General features: G+C 36.7%; 1 protein-coding gene and 1 long non-coding RNA gene across 4 annotated transcripts in view; one reads left to right on the top strand and one right to left on the bottom strand.

Annotated features, from left to right (window-relative positions):
• The window catches only part of CSMD1 (CUB and Sushi multiple domains 1), a 1,052,894-nt gene that overhangs the window by 909,118 nt on the left and 123,776 nt on the right, over window positions 1-20,000 (bottom strand). The window lies entirely within an intron of this gene.
• Window positions 34-18,839, top strand: LOC135297961 (uncharacterized). Its single transcript, XR_010359906.1, has 3 exons — window positions 34-154; window positions 3,020-3,055; window positions 18,638-18,839. It is a non-coding gene; the product is annotated as an uncharacterized LOC135297961 (long non-coding RNA).

Consider the following 20,000-nt stretch of genomic DNA (forward strand, 5'->3'; position numbering starts at 1 on the left):
GCCAGACACAGCCGGATCCAGCCGGACACAGCCAGACACAGCTGGACACAGCCAGACACAGCCGGACACAGCCTGTTCCAGCCGAGCCCAGCTGGATCCACCACAGAGCGTTGCTGAGCCATGGCCAGGGCAGGGGCACCACGGAGAAACACAGGTAAAGAAGGGCAAAACATGGAAACGGCGGTGAGGAGTGTGGGGGGAAAAAGTGTGAGAACAAGGGAGAAAAAGGAGAGTGAAGGCTTGCTGAAGGAGCAGAGATCCCCCTGCAGCCTGAGGAGAGCATTACAAGGATCACAACAAAGCAGATGCAATCCGTGGAGAACATCTCTGCTGGAGCAAGCAGTGTTTCCCAAAGGAGCTGCAGCTTGTGCAGGGCTCATGCGGGAGCAGGCTTTATTTACCCCAAAGGGCTGCAGCCGGTGGGGAGAAGAGAGGAGCAGCTGCTCGGGGCTGGCCACACAGTTGTATCGAGCTTTGTCTCAGAACAAAAATTATTAAAAAAAAAAAAAAAATCTTACTTGTACAACCCTTGACTGTGAAAATTGTAAATATTAGTAATAATATTTAACTTTATGAAGAACCAATGTCCATTAGATATTGTTTCATAGAACTGTCCTATTTATTGGATAATACTTGTCCTTTTAAAAAGCTGCTTTTTGCTTACACTGCTGTAAAATATCATACTGTTTCCCGGAAAGAGAAGAAGCTTTTCCTTCTCAGTGTGGGTATAGGGAATATTGATCTTGTCACTTTATTCCTTTAGGTAGAATCCATTCATGCTGTATATATCATGTCAAATATTAACAAGTGTAAGGACAAAAAAAAAAAAAATCAACAGAACCCCCCACCCACACACATGTACATGCACACTGCAATCTTTCTATTTATATCATGAACAGAGAAGTTTTAGATCAAGATCCAAAAAAAAGTAAGGCCTTGGAGTGGAGCCTGTGTGTAACACAACTTCTCAAGCATCGGTTACACACAGAAAGCTTTTATTTGGTGTCAGCAACCTTGGCATTCCAACAGGACACTGCCTTTTCAATCTCTGTTCAACATACATCCGCAGTCAAAAGATTATTCTTAATAGATGTCCCTGATGTCCATTAGACATCTTCACTTGTAGTATTGTGCTTAGTTGGCGTATGCTTAAAGTTAAGTACTTGAAAGGTGAATATAGCTCCCAAAACTAAGTCAAGATCCCGTTTGTGTGTGTAACCTTCCAACTGAACGGAAGAAATAATCTATTTATCTTTTAGAGCATTATTACTTTCTTGCATAATGGTGGAATTGTTGTATGGTTAAATACAGAGCTAAATAAAAGAGTACAAGGACAGAAGATGCATTTCCTAATGAGAAGCGAGGGGGGCACAACAGCACACCCCAAAGTTGTCTAAGAGGGCAATGTATCAGACCAGACAGCACACCTGATTTTATTAAGCAGAACCATGTTCTTTATTCATAAAATAGCTCATGCACAAATTGATCACATTGATATTTACTGTGTCCAATAAGTAGTGTCACTGAATGGCCTAAAGCATCTATAAGGATACATCCTTAGCTAAATCAAGCTATGGATGAAGAGTAAAAGTCTTATGTGTGCAAGCAATTTCCTGACAATGGGAAATAACAGTAAGGTTCTGAAAACATTTTTAAAGAATCTGGGTCCACAAAACAGTCAGGTCTGTGACAAAATACCCACTGAGATCAATAAAAGCACAATCCCCAAATTGATCAGACCCACACAAGTCACAGATATGTCTGATATTACTGTGGAAAACCTGTGGGTCAAACTGTATTTCAAAGCACCATCTGATAATATCATGAGCCAAACCAGGTCCTTAGGCATTGGAATGATGTGCTCAAGAGTTGGCAGAAAACAGTTTTTGTAGGAATGTTTTGTGAATGAAAGCTTTTTCTAATTAACAATCAAGCAGAATAAAAGGAAAATGCTGAGCTGATTCTAACATATTTATCATACAAAATACCTTTCAAGAACATGTCAAGCATTCTATTTCATAAATATTGCCAGAGTAAGGTTTTACTCCTTGAAGGAGAAGCTCTATCTTCTCTACTGTTGTTAAATATATGTTCTCAAATTATTCTTGATAAATACAATAGCTTCTTAGCAGAATTGTTTTATAGATAATTAAGGTATCAAACTAAACCCCATAAATCTTATTTAGAACAAGAAAATTTCCTTTAATTTGTAGTACCTGCCATGCCAAAACTGCTGAAACTCCACATAAGAATATACTAATCATAACCTTTGCAGTGGCATAAAAATTCTGCTTTTTTAGGGTTTTATCACCATTTAAAAATAATCTCCAAATTCATCCAAGCATCCCCCCATCAATAAGACACAATTGGTACTGAGGTACATGTCACAAGAAGGTCAGATTTTTTTTCCAATACCACTCCAGCCCAATGGTCAGCTAAGCAAAAGTTTAGGCAGAAAGAAATAAGGAATATAGGTCAGAGTTTAAAGCGGAGAATATGGATCCTTTCTTTTCACCAGTCTCAGCAGAAGTTTCTTAAGTATATTTTGATTCTCCCCTCTACTGATAGGATCTCTTCCTGTTAGCAGCTTGAAATCGGCTGGTTAGCACACAGGTGCATTGCAATGGACTGCCCAGAGAAGTGGTGGAGTGACCATCCCAGAACGGGTTCAGAAATTGATTGGATGTGGCACTTAGTGCTATGGTCTTGTTGACAAGGTAGAGGTCAAAGGTTAGACTTTATGATTTTGGTGCTCTTTTCCAACCTAAATGATTCTGTGATTCTGTGACCTGGACAGTGGTCTACTGTGACAGGGACAAATCAAGTGTAGCTGTGTTTTAAATGCAAAGAGAAAAGGCACTTTGGGGAGGGGCATACTGCAGTTGTTTTTCTAAAATGAAAGCAGTTACCCAGATAGAACAATATAGAATACACTCAGAGTGAATAGTTAGGGAAAAGCTTAAATGAGTCCAGTTTTTCTTGACCTCCCAAAATCTGAGTTTTCTTTTTTAATTTGCAGGAAAAAGACATGATTCACTCAGAAGCTGAAACACAGGTATATATAACTAGATGGTATTTATTGCAAATCTCCTGTCATATTTATTAATGCAGTATTAATCTAATGATGAAGTTGGCAAGATTGCAGAGTAGAATAAAAAAGTACATCTTAATACATTTAAATATGAATGTAAGAAGAAATATTGATGCAGACAAATGAGCTTATATATTTTGCTCTAAACATAAAACAGAATTTTTGTCTTCCAAAAAATTAGCCACTAACAAAGAGTCAGAAACAGATCTTAAATAATACAGGCATGGAGCCCCAGAAGAATTTTACAGTACTCTAATAAGATTTTTTTTCACTTAGTAGAAACTTGAAAAGTTTGTCACAGCTTTCTGCTCACAGTATGGTATTCATCTTGTCAGCCCTTCTGTTTTATTTATTTTGAAAAAATAAACTTCACCTTAATACATCAGTGCATAGTTTTCATTTTGTATATTTCCTGTTTTGAAAACATTATGGTTTAAGTAAACAACCAGTTCTAGACACAAGGGCAGATCATTCAAAAGACTGGTTTTTGTTGAAAAATCCAAGGATATTGTTACAGAGGGTCAACCACAAACAGTCAACAGTTAGGCATCAATTTTTTCACAAGTTGTAAAGTCGGGAATTTTTTTTTTACAGGACTGAAATACCTGAACTTTAAACCTCTCTTAAGGGGTAACATAATACACAATAATCCCTAACATCTATAAAGGTGCTCTAGTCAACTGTTAGACACTTCTTTAAAATTATCTCTTTTTTTTCCTCACCATTTATCCCTCACTTTATCTTTCACTGCCCAGCTGAGAATCAGCCATTAGTGGTAAAGAATCTACACTGATTCTAGTTACCAGACTGCTTATAATAGCCTCCCAACTGGCACCTCATGGAGGACCATATGCCATTTCAAGTGAAGAGGATGGCAACGTGCCCACTAACATTATTAGAACTAAAATTAATTTTAGATGTCCAAAACTCAGAAAATCTATTGCTCCAATTGACTTATTTTCTACTCTCAAAATCTGCTATGTCCTTCCTTCAGGCTTCTTAGAGCTAATTAGAAGGTTCCAACTCCTGTGCAGCTGCTAGGTTATTTTTGAGCTAGTGAAGGAAGAATCTCTGTCTGCACTTACAAGGGAAAAGAGTCTCAACTCAGAGGTGGATGTAGACTCTAAGAAGCCATTCTGGCCCTCCAAGTCTGCATCAAAGAAATTGTTTTGACTTAACTGGAGTGAGCATTAATATGAATTGATACACTGTAATTTGATTTTGATTTTTTCTGTCATATTATATTTGCCATTGACTCGGCTTTGAAATAAATGGCATCGATAATAACGTTATTGCCTTACTGCCAATATCACACAGTTAGCATCCCAGTTTGAACCTGGGCAGGTGAAACTTTCATACCAGAGAGAGACCAAATTTTAACCTCAAACTGTTATTTCAAAATTACATTACTTGCAAATAGAGAATGACTGGAAAGATATTATCACTATCAGCAATCCAGGACTAACTTTTCATTGCATTTCTAATTTCTCTTGTGCTTCTTTATTATGCACATAAACAAGTTCCATGAAGCTGGCATAAAAATTCAAGTTATACCCATGACAGGTATATTAAAATGGAGGTTCCTGAGGCTTAAAGTTTTAATAAATTCTGATAATTTTCCTGCCTCAAAAACATTGTTGGACACAAGCAAGTCAACCCAACATTGTTCCAGTGCAGCCCAGTAACTGCAATGTTTCATGCCAAAACCTTATGAGTCCCATTGCACCAGGTATAAAAGAGGAGGCAGATCTTTTGTATTGTATGGTAATACACAGTCTTCCCCCATTTGAATTCTGGTGGATTTTAAGATTTGTAGAGAGGATGTAATAGTTGTTTGAAACCCTTTCCATTCATTGCTGTACAAAAAATGAAACAGGAAAAAAAATCAGGTTGTGAGGTTTCTAAACAATACAAAAATTTACTCATGGGGAAATTCCTAACACTCATCAAAACAGTTTTTGAGCAGCACACTTTTTGAACAGTTAAAGCAAGAATATCAAGGTACTTCTCACCTACCTTACAGGGTGATTTTCAGATATTTAATGAAGTTTGGTTTAGAGTGCCACAGCTTTAAGTAAAGAAAACCAGAAATATTTTCAAATAGTGGAAATACTTACTTGCTAAGTCACATAAATGTAAACACTAAAATGTTATATTTAGAGACTTTTTCTTCAATTAATAGTGTTATGTTTGAAAGTTTTCTACATGCAACTCTTCTTGTATTACACTCCAGTACTGAAGTATTTTAACCTCTAACTTACCAGGCACAGAAATGTATCAATGGTGAAATTAAATCCATTATCAGGACCAAAAGACTTAAAGTGGCTGAGAAGAAATTTGAGTTTCATTAGCTGCGACTCTAATAGCTTCAAATTTTTACTTCCTCTCTATCATGAGTAGGCAAAATTAACACTAGGCTGAAATATTAATATGGTACCAAGATTCCAATCAAGATCATTTGTTGGTTGGAAAAAAAGTGCTCTGAAAGCATCTTCTCACTGACAGAAAGAGGTTTTTCTTAATGACTTTATAGGTCTCATAAATCTAAAATTTCAGTTCTGGCAATGTGTGGGTGGCGCAGTGTGGGTGTGGCTGCTGACTGAACTCATAATGTCTATTGTTGCATTATCAGGAAGCTGCCATTAAGCAAATTTGTGTACTACCATACCTGCTTGAGCCCAAGTATAAAATTAGATATTGTTTCACTCCTAAACTTGGATGCTTATGTCAAGAAGAGATCACTAAACCACCATAGGCTCAGGTAAATGGAATTCAGAAAGATTGATTTTTCCAAACAGGAGAGTTATCTACATACTGTGTCAGAAATAAGAGTAGTTTAAATGGTGCCTCCTTCTCCTCTTAATTACTCTGAAGAAGAATCCTTTGAAAAGCTCTTTGCACACTTACAGATACAGCAAAATATTAAAATAGGTATTTTAAAGTCAGTTTTTTCCTTTTTTAAAATATGAGCAGGGATTTATAAGGTCTGCATTTCAACAAAATCTTTTTGCTGAGCAGCCCTCCTTGCCTGCATTTTGTTGAAGTGAACTACAGCCTACTAAACAGCTTCATGACTTGACAAACACAGGCATGGAGAGGTTTACAGCAGTGTAAAACCAGGTTGCAGCAGCATAAGAAGGTTCTATTGCAACACCTGTAATGACAAAACTGGACACTTATCACCCTAGAAGAATGATAATAGCACCAATGACAGCATTCTTCACCAGAATCCAGCCAACTAAGCTTTCAGGGTACTTGGATCTTCTGCTTCAAACTGCTGACAGTGTGTTACCTGTAGTAATAAACTTCAAGGCAGAGCAAGAGACATTCTTTTATCACATTATTTTGCCTTCAGTTATGATTCTGCAACTGTAGTTTGAATTCAAACTGTCCCAGAAGAATTATTGCATATTTATTATTCAGAGGTTTCTATTATATCCATGTTTCAGATAACAGGACTTATAATCAAAGTATTGTGGTATTAATGGTGGCAGTGATATTTTAAGTGAATAATACTAGCTCTTAAAACAAGGTTGTTAAAGTGTCTATGGATACACAAATGTGAGTAATGAATTATGTGTTCTTTGCTAATCACTAGCTTCTGAAGCTGTCCCTTCTTTCACATCCTGTTTTTTTACAACCTGCCAAGAACAATTCTGACACTAATATTGCCAGCTATAGTAGCAAGAGACTTCAGTCCAAATAAGATGAGAAGTATCACTGAGAAAGCAAACAAGCCTATGCAACAACTTCAGGAGAAGCTCACGAATAGGGTTACAGGTACCCCAGCCTACTACTAAACCCTTGTGACTTGAAAATCCATCCTATTGTGCTGGTTATTTACTGAATTAGTGTCTGCCAGAGGAAAACATGCACCTTTCTAAAACAGACTGAGATGACAATCTGTTCTTTTTAAATACACTACAAAAAGTTGCGGTGCTAAGTGGGCCTGGTCTTTTTGTTTTACTAGCTTCCAAATAATTTGACTGATCCTGATTTTCAAAGTAAACATAAAGAAAAGAAAGTATCTTCAGAGCAGCAGCATTAACCTCAGCTGTATAGTTTTATATATATATATATATATATATATATATATATATATATATACACTTATATATCCCAAAAAGCTGTGAGTTCTGTTGTTATGACAAAACAGTAATTTGTTCCAAAAGATGATTTTATTTCACAGAGCAATTTCTATATGCGTAGGTCACATTGGAAGTGAAAAGAAATGTAAAAGGTAAATTGTTACTAAGTGGTCTTCAATAGGTAATAAAGGTAGCTCCAGTGTAAAAAGAGACAACCATTATACTGGAATCCGGAATAGCTAAAGCCATGATGAAAAAAGGTATGTGCAGAGGAAGCTCAGCCTGCAGTGTAGGACATACTGGCACTGCCAGTGTTGCCTGGCAACTGGCAGGATGGAGGGGCAGGCACCAAAACCAGCCTACATCCACAGTTGCTGTGGCACGATCTTTCCAACAAACTGCTGTTTCAGCTACTGTAGGCCATAAATACATTCTTGGCTTACTCTTCCCTTTTATAAGGAAAACTACGCCATAGAATTAGAGCAAGGGTTCAGAATTACATTTTAAATATAGTTAAATGACAGTCTCATTCCTGAGGTTAAAAATGTTGTATTTTCCCTTCTTTCATAGCAACAAAATCTAGTTTAATTTTCTCATGAAAATTCATGAAGAAATAATTTAAAGCTCATTGGATCAGGAGACAGTGCTGGAAAAATCCTTTCAGTGGTATATTCCAGACAGATGTAATTTTAAACTATGCAAGTCTGAAGATTAAAACTTGAGGCATGCACAGTGTTGTGAATTCCAACTCCCCCTGACATCACCACACTATTCAGAGCAGATCCACTTCAACTACTTACCAAAAAATCAAAAAAAACTTCCTTCTCAGGAGCATCTGCACTACAGAAATCACTTAGGAGTTATGCGTAGCCAAAAGCAGACTTGTGGCACTGCACTACACTCTCATTATGGTTAACTGGTTAAAAAAAAATTAAATATTAATTTGATTTTATATCTGGCACCCATTAAAGATTTTCAGGATAATGGAAGTTCACTTTCTCACTGAAGTCTTTGTTTGATATCTGAACAATTATAAAAGGCCTAAAAGCTGACTCAAAGTTCTCATCGTTCTTGAATGGCATGAAAGACATGCTCTTTATGTCAGTCTGTAACCAAGCAAAGGCAGTCACACAGGCCTGCCCGATCACTCTACACAGAAGAGCTCCTACAAAAGCTTAGGCTGCAAAGTCACTTTTTCAGAAGTGTCAATTGAAGGCACATGCTGTGCTAGAGAGCTTATGACAGCTCAGAAGCTCATGAAGACGAATGCCAGATAATTTAGTTCACTTGCTTCTCTTACTTGGGCCTTACAGTAGCACATCGAATAAATGGTACATAATTGAAAGCTACCATGATAAATAGATGAAGAAAATTAATTGTTAAGTAGCAGCTAAATCTCTTTCTATCCACTCTCCTTCCAACTTCAACTTACCCAGTCAAGAGAGATTTCCAGAAGTAACTTTATTCTGACCCTAATCATTTTGCAAAATTAATTCTTCTTCAGATTCTACCCACAAGGAAACAACTCTCAGACTGTAGCTTAAAATGAGCAGCACCAGTGCCACTGAATGTCTTCATGTCTAGGTTATTAGTCCGAATCATAGCCTTGTTCAAGAATTTATTCAATATTGCTATTGTGTCCCAAAATTATCTCTTAAGTGTCATGTAAGACACTAATTTAAATTAAACATCACATCAAATATATTGAAGTCAGAACATGCTGATCTCTGTGATAAATTTGGAATTTTATTTTAATCCTTTTTTAATCTAAAATACAAATCTTTTGGTGTTACCACCAATTATATAGGAAGATACTAACTAGGATTACAAAAAGATATTACCTAAGGTTTGCTTAACATGTGCTATTAAGTTTCAACCCTTTTTTTTCACTAACCTATCAGCAAGCTGGGGTCTACAGTGGAGGTGCTCATCTCCATGTATGAAACTAATCTGCAAGGTGAGGAGGCAGCAGAGTTGTGCCCTGGCTGTGATCCATTGGCATATGTTTTCTGGCCCGTGTCCCTGGAGCTCTAGGCTCTTTTACTCTCCCAACACTAACTCTTAGCCTAAAGGCATCTTGTTGCTGGGGCTGAGGTCCCTGTCACCATGGGTGGTCCAGATTAAAAAGATGTAGGAGCAGCTAAATTTGGGCCCTGCCAGGATCACCTTGGGACGTCTCTTCCAGCCACAGCGTTCCTGGAGCTGTAAACTGTGTTATTCTCCCAATCCTAACCCCAACCCTAACCTTAACCCTAACCCTAGCCCTAATGGCAGCTTGGCACTGTGCCAGAGGTCCTCATTGTCACAGTGACCAGATATTAAAAAGATTTTTCATGCTAACCAGTAAGCAGGCTTGAGTCTACAGCAGAGGTGCCCATCCCTAAGCATGAAACTAATCTGCAAAGTGGGGAGGCAGCAGAGTTGTGGTGCTGCCAAGATCCTCTTAGTGTTTTACACCTTTTACTCTCTACAACCTAACCCTAACCCTAATGGCAGCTTGGAACTCTGGCAGAGATCCTCATTGCTATAGGTGGCAGAGATTAAAAAGTATGGAGCCAGCAATGCTGGCACTCTGCCACGATACCTTTGCAATGCCTTTCCGAGTCTCGGTGTCTCTGGAGCTGTAGGCTCAGCAGCTCTCTGAACCAGAACTCTAACTTTCATGTCACTGCTGCTGAGATCACCATCACCAGGGCTGGCCCAGATTCCAGAAGTGTACAGTGAGCAATCTCAGTACCCTGCCATGATGAAATTTCTTCATTTCATAAAAGGAAATTCAAGAAGCTTAGTCAATATTTTGGTTGTTTTTTAAATATTCCAGTGTTTTAAATCCCAGTATTTAGCATCTGAGTAATACTCTACATCTTCCAGGTGTCCAGCTTCCTTGTACTGCATTTTTGAAAACTTTGTTAGCTTTAATGCCTAAATTTGATTTTGAGGTTTTTAAAGGTTAGACCTTGTCAGATTCCAACCATTATTTCAGTGGAAGGACTATATGCCTAACACCAAAAATATCTTTTTTTACTTTCTGCTTCATAAGAGGAAGATGCTGGGTCTCCCTATTAAAACGTTACTTAGTTTGTTTAACATAGAATAATAATATGCTACCCTCTCCAATTTCCTTTTTTGTATAACCGAAGCAATTGAAATAGAAATAATGAACCTGAAACGGACACATGTAAAAAGTCAGTGTAAATTGACTGCTTGCAGGCCTTTTGTTAATTCGGAGCAGTGGATGATATTTATTCTGGATGTATGTTAGTGTATTTGACAACTGCATGTAGCAGGTGAGGTTAGCTCAGGAAAATGGGTTGAAATAGTACACGTTACTGTTAAAGTAATATTAAATGATAGATATGATTCAGGGAAAAATATTAACATTATTACTGTAGCTTATAAATTTCAATTTTTTCCTTTTTTTAATAATAGAGTTGTTAGTTTATAGCTGTGAGGTAATTATGCAGTGCATAACTGAAATTTCAGATTAGGAACTTTGTCATTAGGACAAAGTTACTTTTGTCCTAATGACATGAAACAATTTACCCAGTCAATAAAAGTAGCATATATAATATAGTACCTAATATAATATACTTGAATTCACATTTGCAAAGTATATTCGACTATGAGGAAGTTCTCCTGAAACAGACCTCCAAGTAGAAAAGTTAACAAATATATTACGAAAATTACTTTTTACATTTATTTAGTAATATAATTTTGGCATATCAAATGGGTGGTTAAGGAACAAAGAAAATGGGCTTACTCTTAGATAGCTTTTCTTATCAGGATGTGAGTGAAAATTGGCATCACCCAGTAGTATTAGTAATATAAATATAGTGCACAAATACTGCCAGACAAGTAATCACTTTGAATTTAAATGAATTTTGTTTTCAGATCAAGAAATGAAGACATGTATTTATTGCTTTTCTTGCAAAATATGGCTCACTTTCTTCACATCTCACAGTAATCACAAAAAAAAACAACCCCTAGCAGACACCAATATGAAGAATGATGTTTCTGGGTACCAGTCTCGATACCATTCTTTATTTTATGTATCATTTTATCTATCAGTTACAAGATACATTACCAAGCAATTAGACAAAATGTGTGTTCGACAGAAAACATTCCTCTGTTTTTGAGCCAAGACATATGTAAAAAGAAACGGAATTACAGTGTCTCTGGCCCTGGCATTATGATTCTCTCTGAATTCACAAATAATTATTTTCCAGGTAGATATTCAAAACTAATTGTATCTTTCAAGATAAATGGAAGGTTTCTTAAAAAAATCTAAGCTACAGCATTTACATTTCTCTCACACAAAACTATAAAAGATCTGTTACATTTGGGGTACAGAATTGTCAAGGTTTCATACAGTTTCCTACTTCATACTAAATGGTTCAAATTTATTTTTAAAAATACTGATCACATCAAGAACACATAACAAAATCACCTTCTCTGCTTCTATTTCTCTGCCTCTGCATCTCTGTTTTCTGTATTTTTTTTTCTGAGGTTTACAGATACATACAGTTAAAAAAGCCACTGGTTATTTTGCAGTTACAGGTGCTTATAAGAAGTGATGGTGAGTTCAAGAGTAAAGTCTTTTATGTATTTAGTAATACTTTTCCAAGCAAAGATCTGCTTTAGCAGTGCTCTCTTTAATTGATAGCACAATAGATCTATAGAGAGGAAGGCACCAAAGCACCTTAATATTATAAAACATAAGTAATGACATGAGCTTTACAAAGAAATGCAGCAGAAAAAGAGGTCTATGCTCCTACCTTTGCTTTTAGCAGAACCTGTTACACAAAGTCCAAGACTATCAATAACAGAAGAGGCTCCTGAGACCTACAGAGTATTTGCTGAGCAGCTTAGAAGAACAGCTTGTTCCATTTTAGTGCTGTACCAATGGCAGTGTGCTTCAAAGTTCGGCATGTCTCAGGAGGTGCAGAACTAAATGCTCTAAGCACTTTTGTCAACCTGTACACCTGAGGCACTTGTTATGTTCCAGGAAGTGTGGAGCATTTCTTAAGAACAGAACCAAGGATTTTACGCAATCATTCACTTACAGCAATGTCACTAGAGTTAAGTGCCAGGGTCTTAAATAGTAGGCACGTAAAAAATTATTTTACTTAGATTCTTGTACTGCTTAGAAATCTTAGCCTAAATTTATGATCAGAACCAGGGGTTAATAATTTTAATTTAGCATTCAAAAATATAATAAAAAAGACAGCCCCAAAGAAAACCTGGTATGTGTAATACAGTATAACTGGATGTGTGCAGAAGCCCGCAGCTCGCCTCGACCACTAGAAATTGAACTGGAAGCAATGCAGAAGTGTTGGTATTGCAGTTAAATTTGTTACCTCTCCTAATAAGCTTTGGTAAAATACCAGGCTTTATAGCTCACACGACTGGGAGTTTTCAAAAACATTGAGTGGGTTCCCATTTGGTGTCTCTCTATAATACTGTATTTCAGATGATCCTTGTGTCATTTTGTTTCTGCTAGGTTTGGAGGCTATAGCATAGTCTCTGTCATTTACATTATTCAGCGAGAGAGTGACATACTAAAACTGTAGAAGAAATATTAAAGAACATTGGTTTTTTGTCAGTTTTGCAGTATCAGGGTAACTTTTATTTTGGTTTTTATTTCCTGTTCATATATTTAAGGGTCAGAGGATTGAAGTCCCTTTACAATTTAGACTCTATCAGATTTTTAACAATGCAGCCTAATAAAATTTATTAGTGAAATTTAGGTTTATATACAGCTGGAAATGGATGTTTGCTTTTCTCAATCAGTTGTCAATTAAAGCAGAAAAAAGAAAATACATCAGTGGTAAAACCATTTCATTAATTTCTGTAATTTATGTGGCTTCTCTTAGCTCATTTTGGAGTTGTCAGATGTAAACTAGTCCATTCTTGATGATAAATAGAATTTATGATATGGAAATTCAGTTAATAATTAATGCACATGAAATAAAAAAGTGTTTATTTCAAAAATTCTGGCTTAAACCCATGAACAGCTAAAGCTGTGATTTGATGAGTAACTTCAGCTTTGATCCTGGTGCTTGATAAATGTGAATGTCAATTTTTGGAGAAGAAATTACCACATTATCAATACAAGCAATTATACATTACAATACTTTGTTCTCCTAAGCAGGATATAACACCATTTAGGGTCTCTTTTATAAGTAAAATGAGCACTGAAAACATCCTCGCTGGTGAAATTTTTATCTGTGATCGATGTATAATTCCTTTAATTGTAAAAAATGTTGCTATACTTTTGCCAAAACATAAGAAGATGCTTAAACAATGTCACAAATACATATTTTGAAATACTGGGTTGTTTTTTTTTACAAAGCTGGCTGATGATCTTGCAACTTTTCCAGTGCACGCCCACAGTGAAACTTGAATCTTGCATAGTATTGCATATGTGCAGTATACTCAGCTAATCATCGTCCACCTGAAATTCTTTCTTATTTATTGGAATACCTGTACAGTGTGGGTTTTCTGAGCATCTCCATCAGGCATCCTGGCCTATATTTCTTTAAATTGGATACTTATTCTGCCAATGAAACCTTCTCTCAGCATTATCTTCTGCCTTCTCCCACATTTTTTCTGTATATAGCCATTTCCCACAGAACATAATTTCTTCTTTCCTTGCCTCAAGCAAACCTACCTGGTTTGGAGGCCTGTCTCATGCATCTCAATACTCCTTATTCATTTCAAATGTTAGCTCAGCTGATTTTTTTTTCTTATTTAAGCAAATTACAAATTATCAATCTTGAAAGAAAAGTTTTAGTCACATTGAAACAGGCTATACCTGAAAACCCCTTAAAAATAAATATCAAGTTTAGCACTTATATGTTTTTTATCTATAGCCATACTGCAAATACTAAATAAGGGGTATTTGCATCTGTATTTTTGGCAGAAAAGAATGTTTTATCTCCCTTATAAAAATGGCCACTCAGATGGGTAAGATAGAGCTAGGATGTATTGACCTCACAGTGCCACCTCTTTACATTGGCAAATTTGAGCTACTTAACTCAGGCATAGCTAAAATATACTTTGTGTGCATATAAATTCTTTCTGCTTCTGAAAGAAACATTTATGATTGTGCTTCAGGAAATTGTTCTTCTGTAATTTCTGAATGTAAAATTACTTTAGCAAATTTTCATTTTGTTAATTGATAACATACATTGCAATTTCATCTTTATAACTACTAAAGAGTTTGACAAAAATATTTTGCCTCTGTAACCACAGCATCCCATCAACTGTTTTCATATATGTTAAAAACACCTCCAATGTCTCTAAAAATTTATTTTACATCAGTCCTGTTACCTGCTGCAGGCTGTTTAAGTTTTGTTTCCTTAGGCAGCACCTCTAGAACAAAGAGTCTGTTTTAGGACTGTGAAAGGGTTTCAATGTTAGCATTATTGATATATTGATATTAATATACAGTAAATTCCTTATGTGCTATTAATATTGCTGCCTCTGGCCCCACATACACATTACCTCTGAGCTGCCAGGTCCGTTCATGATGGCGTGTACTTTAGCTCAGTCTGGGCTAAGACAACTGAATACATTGTGTTTGCATATAGGGCTGCAAAAAACTGAAATTTTGACACCATACAGAAATACTTATTTCTAAGCCTTTTCATATTGCACTCATAAAAGCAAAGAAACTATCAAGTCTAATATACAGCTGTCCTGAGACAGAAGAATTTTGCAGTAATTTCAAGAAGATGTAGATATCATCCAAAAATTGTTGTGTATATCATCCCTGGTTAAAGCTCGCATTGATTGAAGAGAGCCCTGCATGGACTGAGAGCCATCATCATTTTCATGGCAGAAAATCTCAGAGATGTGTCGAAACAAATGCATGCAACAAAAGTACTCCCACACTTTCATGTTATGAAAGACGAAAAGTATCTTGATGCTGTGGGAGAATGGAAAAGTTTCTAATACTGTGACATAGGACTTCCCCCACCAATACCCATACAATGGATACACAACAGAGGACTACTCCTGTAGATAGGAAGTGCTGCAAGTGCTTGAAAGTTCTTACATTTGGCAAAACAGACCTACAGGGAAGCATAAAGTGTGAGAAAAGTAACATACAGGTGGAAGAAATAAGAAACGCTCCACTGTACTCAGTACTTCGCCTATACGCCTAGGCAGGTTCCTTCTAACTTGCAATAATAAGAGTTTAGATCCATATAGTTTTATAGCTAGGAAAGCGAGTTTAAATCTTTCACAGCTGGATATTTTCATCATATCAGCCAGCTAACATTTTTAGACAGCCAAGAGCTAGAAAAGTGAGATTCATGCTCTTCCATTGTGGTTTGTTCACTTTGTTACCCAAGAATGCTTATTGAGAACTGTTGTCCAAAACCACAATGCACACTGATACTCTGTCCCTATTTACTATGGTCTGCAGAGTTATAAAAAAAAGAACTGGTATTTTCCTGACTTACTTTGCTAAATACTACACTTTTATATCAAGTAACATCATCAGCATTTGTAGTACTTCAGTTTGTGTCCACTTGAAGGTAGTACATTACCTTTGTTGTGAAGTAAAAACTGGTCTATCCAGGACCTTACTGGCTATTGAAAAAAAAAAAAAAATCACACTACTTCATACTTAACATGGTGTGTTCCCAAGGATCATCTATTCATAAAAGGTTTTCTGGTCTTGAAGTCACCTGACCTATTAGAGAAACATGACAGATAACCTTGCATCTGATATCCTTTTAAAAAAATAAAAAATTAAGTTCAAAAGACATGAATGGAATAGAAAAATCAAAAAGATCAGGTGACTCCATCATGGTGCATCTGGCCAAGCACGCAACAAATCTGAAACACCATGGATGGGATACAGCACAAGTGACAAGTGAGAGAGCATAACTGAAACTTTATGAAGCACGATGGTCATCCACAATTTCTTGTATGTGCACAAGTGGTCTAACTCCAAGGCTTTTTGCAGCTAACCAACTCAATGAAGTTTTAAGGAAAAATGTAAGAAAGAAGTGTAATAGTTACAGTTTTCACTTAAATAGGTAGCATTTCCATGGAAAAAGCAGACTGCTCATTCCTTATTATACAAAAGGATTTTTTCCCTGCCTTTTATGAAGAAACAGGCAAGTAACAGAGTTTAATTATGCCATTTTATCACAGCTGAGAACTTCATCTATTCTGGAGTGAGCACAAGCTAAAATGAACTATACATGCTTTAGAAGAATTTCCAAGTAATATACATTTGGAACTGAACCCATGATAGCCACAAAAATTCAGTTAAAAGCATCTAGTTTTGACATTCTAAAATGTAAAAAAATAGATAAAGGATGGTTTACTCTAGAGCCAAAAAACTTTAACTCGGTGTAAGAGCAAGTATGACAGGGGAGCCTACTGTCCTGGGTTTCTGCCAGATGCCTGCATGCTGTTCCAAAATCTAAGTGACTGCAAAAATTAATGGAATGTTAAAATAGAGAGAATGAGTAAAATTAATGGGTTAGATTTACAGAAGGTTTGATAATCTGTATTTATTCCCTTGCCATGGATGAGTTAAACATGACTGGGAGGAGTCACTGGGCAACTGGTTTACAAAGCTGTATGTGTACAGGAAAAGAGTCCAAAGCAAGTAGAGAAGAAAAAGAGGATAATTAATAATTTATTAAGCACAAAATCAAAACTCTAACCACATAAAGGACCTGTAGACAAACACTGTGATTATAAAAAACTAAGCAGAAGAGAAAACATCCTGGCTCTGATATGTGAGAAGGCTCTCTATTCAGTAATGTAAACAGGAGCATTTAGAGACATTTGAGTTGTACTACCATATCCAAATCATTTAGCAGATATGACAGCAGAAGAAGAGGAAACTTGCATCTTTTTTAAACAGAATGTAGATTCCAGGTGTAGTACCCTAGGATATTCAAAGGATCAAGAGACGTGTTTGTTTACAAAACTGAATCAGAGTGGAATGTCTCCATTGGCTTCAGTGAAGCGAGGATTTGATGCCAACAATGATGAGAGACTAAGGGCCAGCAAGCCAGGTTTTACTTAGCCATCCCAGTGACTAAAAATTAATAATGAGATCACTTGAATTTATCTCAACCCTCTCTCTTTCTGTATCAACAGGACAACCATTGGTGTTCCCATGGTTAAGTAAAGGAAGGTCTTCCAGTGTTTCTCACTGGCTTTACTTCCCAGGAAGTAAAGCCAGTGAGAAAGACTGGAAGACCCTTTATCTATTCAGCACTTTGGTTGCTCAGCTACCTCAGAAGACAGATAGTTAATTCAGAAATGATAGCCCTTTTTTAAATGGTAGGAGGGAATAGAGGGAAATTTGCCTTTTGCAAAATGCAAATTTTTTCCCACGGCTCTCAAAGACCTTCAATTTTTGCAACCTACTTTTTGGAGTAGAATATCTCCAATGCCATTGACAAGTGTCTCAAGATGATATCTGAAAAATAACATACCTGGAGTAAAAGCCCTTTCCAGACAGGACAGTAAGAGTATAGGATCAAAAATCAGACACAAACAACAACGTTGGCTGCAAGGACCAGAATTCCAGATCTTTTGTTTCTTCATGACTCTCTGGCCTCTACAGTTATGTGAAGCACTACAGTTATGGCACATCTTTTTGGCAGGAGACAGGCTCTTACCTTCCAGTGCTTCTGTGGTGCTTCTGTGCATGCACAGATGTCCACTCTATGCAATTAAGTGGAGCATCACACATAACAAATTACCTATTTCTGGGAAGAAGGCAGGCAGAGTGTTGTCTGGGCCAGACATCTAGGCTACATCTATATTTTTATAATTAAATGTACCTAGAAGCATTCCTGAGCACTGAGACCAACTGATACGAAGTAAATGCATCTGTGCTATGGAAGTCTCAGCCTTCAAAGCATGGGGAATGTAACCAACCTGCCTGCTGCATGTATTCTGGCTTCCAAAGCTCCGTGAATTATTGGAAAAGAACTGATTAAATAAAAGTCAAAAGCTTGCCATGGGCAATTGTAAAAAGCACAAATTAGTGAAAACCGGGGCTAAGGCTCCAGATTGGTAAAGTTGTAGCACGATAACCCACTCAAACCACAATTTTGGTGAATGTAACTGGGCTGGACCAAAGACTTTCTGGTGAGTTTTCATGTCTGTGTCAGTAATCTCACCCAACCAGCAACAAGGCCATACAGTGAGAAAAATGCAGCATGAAATTGTGAATAGGACAGTGAGGCATATAAAGGAAAATACCTACACAGTCTCTGTGTGCCTATTTGCCTCACTAACCCTCATTATGGGATTTATACCATGAGCATAACCCAGACAAACAGTATTATTCCACATCCAGTTTCATGCAAGAATTGAGATTTTGACTGCATCTCTGTGTTAACAAAAATGTATGCTGGTGTAATAATATTTGCTCAAATCCTTATAAACAGCATTTTCTGTGCTAACATTACAGATGTCAGTCTGACAACGTCTGCAGACCCAGTTTTGGTCAGCTGTAACTGAGCACCTATGTTTGGCTGAAAGGTCAGGCTGATTGATGATGCATGTCCTTGGCCAACTGGCAAGAGCATCTTTTGTTCCTCACAGAACAAGCACAATTATTTCTACAAAGCACTCTGTATTTACCAGGTTTTTACTGTACAAGTACAAACCATTTTTCCAACCATGAGTCACTCAGAAAGAAGTCAAATAAGCAGCTTGGCTGAATGATCAGAAAGCTAAGTGACAGAAATTCGGTAAGCCTTAAATAAAAGTAGCTTTAAAATTATGAGCATGGCAGTGTTTATTAAATCTCCTGAGAAGCAAGTTAAACATACTTAAGGAAATGGAAAAGCTATCTGTGTAAAGAGATAGGTGATTTCCAATGGCTGCATCTATTTCCTTTCTTCTGGGGTGCCAGATGAGCATACTGGCCTTGAGACTGTTTTGCCCTGTCCAACCAACTTGCAACCCCCTGACTCTTTTTTCAGAATGCAAAAGCAGTTTTAATGTAGGAGAAATAATTATTTAGGATCATATAGAGCAGGAAAAGATTCCGCAGTCCTATAGCTACAAATGATTTCTTGGGGAAAAAAATGCAATGATGACACTGCTTATTAAAAATAAATTTAAAACCCAAAAATCATCCATTATTTGGGAAAGTTTCTGCATATTAGAACCTTTAAGCTCCAGTTCATTGGGTAGGAGAAGATTGTGCACTAGTGAAGTTTCCTCAATTTGTTCCAAGATTATTTTATGCTTTAAACATGACAGATGTCTTGGGATGTATGGACACTGATAAGAAAATTACAAGAAATAATCCCTAACCAATACCCTTTTGGGACTGACAGCACGACAGACTTCCTAGAGCATCTCCCAGTCAACTACTGGCATATATCCCTCTTTCATGAATTTGCCTTAGTGGCATCTTAGTGGAATCTTAGTGGAATAGTAACAGTATGTCCATCCCCAATTTCTATTTTGAGGGATTGTAAAATAACTGGGAAAAGAGTCTTAGAGGTATCTTAGTGCTATCAACAGACACTGTATAGAAATCTTTCATTATAAATGAACACTATTCAAAACAATGAGGTTGATGTTGTAAACACACTTCTGTACTAATTCCACACCATGTAATTATCTCTCAAAATGTAGCCACTAACAGCAGGAATTAAAAACTGGCATTATAAATTGAGTATCTGCATTTGGAGATGGAAAGAATCCCTTGTAAACAAAGATCGACAATGCATTCCAGGAAATACTCTGTCTTGTCACAGAATAGCATTGCCATAAAATGTGCTTTTCTTTTAAACTTCTTAATTTTTTTTTTTTTGGCT

Source organism: Passer domesticus, chromosome 3 (assembly GCF_036417665.1).
Source record: "Passer domesticus isolate bPasDom1 chromosome 3, bPasDom1.hap1, whole genome shotgun sequence".
NCBI lineage: Eukaryota > Metazoa > Chordata > Aves > Passeriformes > Passeridae > Passer > Passer domesticus.